Source organism: Protopterus annectens, chromosome 6.part1 (assembly GCF_019279795.1).
Source record: "Protopterus annectens isolate FY-2018-M chromosome 6.part1, PAN1.0, whole genome shotgun sequence".
Taxonomy (NCBI): Eukaryota; Metazoa; Chordata; order Ceratodontiformes; family Protopteridae; genus Protopterus; species Protopterus annectens.
In genome coordinates, this window is record NC_056738.1 from 453,577,041 (window position 1) to 453,583,177 (window position 6,137).

At 43.5% G+C, this 6,137-nt stretch overlaps 1 protein-coding gene across 2 annotated transcripts in view; it reads right to left on the reverse strand.

The window, feature by feature from the left end:
• The window catches only part of BZW1 (basic leucine zipper and W2 domains 1), a 948,791-nt gene that overhangs the window by 615,810 nt on the left and 326,844 nt on the right, over window positions 1-6,137 (reverse strand). The window lies entirely within an intron of this gene.

Below are 6,137 nucleotides of genomic sequence, written 5' to 3' on the forward strand. Positions count from 1 at the left end.
TAATGCAATTACTGGAGCCAGGCACTTTGTAAGACCCTGGGTGCAGTAGATAAGCCAAAAGGCAGGGCAGAGAACTGGTAATGCAAGTAGCCTGCTTTGAAGCGGAGGTATCTTCTACAAGATTCCCTGATTGGGATATGCAGGCAAGTCTCTTAAATCTGGAGTTGCCAACCATGCATCTTTGCCTAGCATAGGAACTGAAGAGTCAGCATTTTGAACTTTGGAATGTCCAGAAAGGTGTTTACAGTAGATAAGTCCAGAAATGGACGCCATGATTTGTCTTTTCTGGGTACCAGGAAAAGTCTTGAATAAAAACCTCGTCCCTTTTCCTCTTCTGGTACTGGTTGAATAGCCCCCATGCTCATGAGGGAAAGTACTTGTTTCTGGGCCTCCGCCCACTGATTTGGGGGCAGGTCTGGCCATCTGTTTGGAATTGGCAATGTGTGGAAATGAAATCTGTAAATCTGACGCCATTTTCTTTAGTTTCTTGCCCCCGATGTCAGGCGCCCCCAAAAAGGTAGATATATATATATATATATATATATATATATGTGTGTGTGTGTAACCTGGACTGAAACAGTGAATACACTCAAACATCTACATTTATGGTAAATGCACACAACTGTACTATGTTCGTGTTTCACTGTTGCAGTCATTACATTTGGGTAGAATCTCAAAGCTATGGTTAGGAGGCTGGAGCTAAACAGCATTAGGTGCGGCTATAAGGCAGTGCAGTGGCAAAGCCTGCCCTAGACTTAGAGGCGCAAATGGTAATGCTTTGTAAAGGTGTGAACAGAACTCCAAGTCGCAGCCTCTAGAATGTCTTTGGTTGGTACTCCTCTGAGAAAGGCTGCTGAAGTAGCTGCAGCTCTGGTGGAATGAGACCTAATGCCCTTGGGCACAGGTTTACCACGGTGTAAGTAGTATAAATGGATGCAGTGGCTTATCCACTTTGAAATTGTCTGCTTTGAGATGGCCTTTCCCTCTGATCCTGCAGCATATAACACTAGTAATTGCTCAGTTTTTCTTAGAACTTTTGTCCTGCTCAAGTAGAATCTTAGCTGTCTGTGTACATCCAAGGAATGCAGAATTCTCTCCCCTTTGTTCTGCAGATTTGGATAAAAATTGGCAGATGGTTTGGCTAAGAGCCACACTGGAGACCACCTTAGGCATAAAAGTAGGATTTGTCTTCAGACACCCTGTCTGGGTAAAATATGATAAAAGGCTCTGCAGCCATGAGCGCCTTGTAGCTCTGAAACTCTTCTTGCTGAAGTAACTGCTAGTAGCAGAGTTGTCTTCCATGATAAGAACTTTATATCAGCGGAAGCTGCTGGTTCAAATGGAGGAAGGGTGATCTTTTCCAACACATAATTGAGGTCCCATGCAGGTAATTGTGATCTTCTAGGAGGCCTTAGTTTTTTGGCTAATCTAAGACGCTGCTTTAGTAAAGGGTGAGAAAAGATAGGTGGCTCTGTATTGTAATGAGCCGAAACAGCAGAGGCCTGGATTTTGATAGATGAAAAAGATAGGCCTTTGTCAAAGATCTCAGTTAAGTATTGTAATATCTGAGGAATATGTGGTTCTGCTGTATCAGTACCTTGTGCTTGATTCCAAGCACAGAATCTCTTCCATTTGTCAGCATAAGCTTTTCTAGTACTAGGTCTTCTGGCTTCCAAAATGACATCCATCACAGCTTTACTGAGCGGGGTCGTTTGCATGATTAGCCATGCTACCAGGTTCAGAGCCTTTAGTTGATTGTGTAGGATCTGATTGTTTTGCTGGGACAGTAGTTGTGGTCTGAGGCAAGGTCCAAGCTGGGTATTGAGACAAGTTCCTTAGGATTGGGTACCAGTATTGGTGGGGCCAAGTCCAGGGCAATTAATATCTTTGGCTTCTCTTGTCTGACTTTTAGGAGGACCTTGGGTAGAAGAGGCAGAGGAGGAAAGGCGTAAACTGATAGGTTTTTCCAACTGAAGGATAGGGCGTCCACTTTCCATGCTTGTGTGTGACAAGTCCTTGTGCAGAATATTTTCAATTGATAATTTTGAGGAGAGGCTAATAGATCTGTGTCTGGGCTCCCCATTCCTCTTATGCTGAAGACTTGTGGATTTAGTTTCCACTCGTGAGGATCCATAAGGTTTCTGCTTAAATAGTCTGCCAGTGTGTTTTGTTTTCCTGGCAGGAATTGAGCTTGAATATGCATCTGGTAGGTCAAAGCTGTGTCCCACAGTGCCATGGCTAATCTGCAAAGGGGTATGTGTGCACCCCCCTTGCTTGTTTATATACCACATGACTGTGGTGTCATCAATCTTTAATCAGTAGTTGTCCTGGATGAAGTCCTTGAAGGCTGTTTGGACATTTTGAACAGCTAGCATCTTTCTGGTTGATCTGTAGAGGAGTTTGTTTTGGTGCCCATGTGCCCTGAATGCATATTCCTGCCATGTGGACCCCCCAGGCATAATCTAATGCGTTTAAGGTTTGGCTGGCAGGGGGTAGTGTGAAGGGCCATCCCATGTTTTGGTGACAGGCCCTTGCCCACCATAGAAACTCCTGTTGCAGGCAGGGAATGAGAGGAATCATTGTTTCCAGACTGTGTGAATGTGGACTCCAATTTCCTCATATGCAGTCTTGCATATGGAATTAGCAGGATGCCATGAAACCCAGAGCCTGCAGAATTTGTCTTGCAGAAGACTGGGTTTTTGTTGCTATCAGTTTGAAGTAGTCAGTTGCCTTTGTCTGTTGTGAGGTAAGCCATCTGGGCAGTTGTATTCAAGCTTGCACCCAGGAATGTTATCTTTTGAGAAAGTACCAGTTGTGATTTCTTTGCATTTGTGTAATCTAGGCATGTTAGAAGCCTTTTCACAAACGCCAGGTGTCTAAAGTGTGTCCTTGTTCTCTTCTTGAATGAGAGCTGTCCAAGTAAGAATATATTTGTATACTACTTTTGTCTGCAAAATGCAATTACTGAAGCCAGCACTTTGTAAAGACCCTGGGCAAAGTAGATAAGCCAAAGGGCAATGCAGAGAATTGGTAATGCATTAAGCCAGCCTTGAACCTGAGGTATCTTCTGCACGACTATCTTATTGGGACATGCAGGTATGCCTCTTGAGTCTAAAGTCACCAGCCAAACTTTCTTGCCCAGCATGGGCAGAAGCTGCTGCAAAGTCAGCATTTTGAAATCTGGAATGTCCTGGTTCAAAATCGATAAATCCACTACTGGCCGCCAGGCCTTCTCCTTTCTGGGCACAAAGAACAGTCTTGAGTAAAAAGACCTTGGCCTTTTACCTGTTCTGGTACTGACTGAATGGCGCCCCCATATCCATGAGGGACGTAACCTGTTTGTGTCTCTACCCATTGATTTTTTGGCAGATCTGGCCAACCATTTGCCATTGACAGAATGTGGAAATGGAATCTGTATCCATGCGAAACGGTGTTTAGTACCCACTTGTCCTGGGTTAACTGCCAATTTTGAGCAAAAAGTGCTATTTTCCCCCCTATGGGTGCTGCCGAAAGATAAGTGCTTGGTGTAGGCAGAGGGAAGTCATTGGGATTGCTTTCTGTGGGTTTGCACTTTATCTCCTCCAGATTTGGAGGTGGAAGCGCCCCATTGCTTTGACCTGTATGAGTCTTGCGCCTAGTATCTGGAACCCTTAGGGCATCTGGATTTGCCCCTTTCAGCTCTGTGACACAGGCAAGGACCAATTTTTTGTAGGACAGTGTCTACTGAATCTTGGTGGCTGCACTTGTAAGAAGTCTAACAGTTTGCATAGACTTAGCTTCGTCTTCCATTTTCTTTAAAACCTCTTCTGCCTTAATACTAAAAAAAAGGACTCCTGTTGTAAAGGTGCATCTAACAATTTAGCTTTAACACAATCAGGCAAATTTTGTTCCTTCAACCAGGCATGCCTCCTAATCACAGATACAGTAACTGCGGCCCTGCAGGAGGCCTCCAAGGAATCAAAACCACATTGCGAAGTACGCTTTCTAACTTGTTCACTGAATGCAATAAATCCTGTAATGCTATTTTTCAGTCAAAAATAAACAATTTTCTGTTTAATAAGCCCATGACATGTTGCTGATATTTAAGCATATGAAATTGACAGTTTAAAGCTCTGACTGCGAAGGTTGTGGACGTGTAAACCTTACCCCATCTATCCAGCGCCCTGGAGTCTCTATCAGAAGGGGTAGGATTTTTAGCAGTAGAAGCCTCAACACCCTTGGGACCCTGAGAAATAGTTTCAGGGTCAGCAGTAGGGTTTTTAAAAAGGAATTTGTGGAAGTCAGGAACAAAGTAATATCTCTGTCTGGCTTACTAGGAGCCGGAGGCAGGGAATCAGGAGCCATGCTGGATTCTGAGAAATCAACAAAGTCTAGAACAGGCGGTATAGCCAAAGGTCTATGCTAGGCCTATGCTGAGGAAGAAGGAAATCCCTAAGCCTCTTTTTAGATTTTGAAAAATCCTGACTCTCCCAATGAAAATGTTCCCTTAAGGTATGCAAAGTTTCTCCAAAAGAAAAATCCTCAGGAGAAGCAGAAGGGACGGATTCGTCTGCATCAGAGTCCTCATAAGGTGGAATAGATAATTCCTGATCAGAAGAGGAATTGGAAGAAATGGAAACCGGATCTGAAGATTCATAATCAGTGCCTTGCCTAGGCCTCTTAGCAGGAGGGGGTTGGGAACCCCTGATCAAGGTAATTAAATCCTCAGCCATTTTGATCAATTGTTTTTTAGGCATAGGGGCCTGTGCACATGGCCCAAGCGTAATTTTTTTAGACATAGAAGTTGGTTTTGGCCTAGGTTTTGAAGATGGCATCTGTTTAATATACAAATCTTTGGGCCTGAAACCCTCAGAAGCCGGTGCGCCTGCTCAGCGGCTCCGGACTCAAAGTTAGACACATCCGCGTGTTCAATGCTTAAAGTGTCTTGCAGCATACCGGACTTCAAAAGGGTCTCAGTAGAGGCCTGCAAATCAAACTTAGTGGGTATCAAGAGCTGCGAAACCACCTCACTGAGTACCGGGCGACTGACTTAGCTTTGTCATCGGTTTTGGACCTGGACTGTCTTTCTTTGCATTTTTTGTGTATTCCGGTAGTCTGTTAACAGACGACATTTCTGGATAGTTAAATCTTGAGCTAAAATATTTAGATGCAAAAAAATACCAACGCTTAATAGGGAGTTGGTTAAATTTAGCACAAAACAGACAGCAAGGCATGTTGTGGTCAAGGCCTAGGCAAGGAATACAGTACAAATGAAAATCCTTATGAGGTATTTGCTTCCCACAAGTAATACAATTATTAACTTTTACTGACATCGGTAAGGAGCAAGAAAAAGTTTCCCCAACGGGGTACATAGCTTTAGGTTGAAGACCTGTTCTGAAACTTGAAAACGAAAATTTCAGGAGTTGGCAGACCGGCACTTGCGAACTGCTTCTGCTTCGGGCACTGCGCGTCAAGAAAGACTGATGAAAATGGAGTCGGCTGCATGTTTTATACCCCTGACAACCTGACATCATGGAAGGGACAGCAGCCAACGCAGGACCCAGGACTTTGGAATTCAGGCCTACTGAGGGCAACCTGTGAGCAGGATTACCCAAATGCAATGACTGCAACAGTGAAACACGAAGAACATCCTAACTAGCAGATGAGTCAAACAAAACCTTATTTAAAGCACAGCTTAACATTTCAGACTTTCACTCATCAGAAAAAATGTACCCAGAGATATCAATGTTGTTAAGCAGTGGCCCTAAACATGGTATTTACAGTCTTCAAGTATGTTTTAAATGGGGAGAACTGTTAGAAAGCGGAATTCAGACAAGCACCATCTTCAGGGAACTTTAGTGGATAATTCTCTCAAACTACACAAAAAAAAACACGTTGAGTCTAAAAAGTGTTAAGGATTCTCTACACCAAAGCAGAAAATATTTTTAACAAATCTGTCAGATACCTTAACTATGTCCACATGGGATGGGTTGGAGGACACCAATAGCCTGTTCCGGGCAAAACTGTGTGGCCATAGGATCAAACTGGAAGTGGGAAAATTGTCTTAATTTGAAAAAATTTGTAAAACCTGCCATTTTGGATTCTGAAGACTGAGAATCAGGATTGCTACAGGCAGCATAAAATATTCTGAAAGTCTG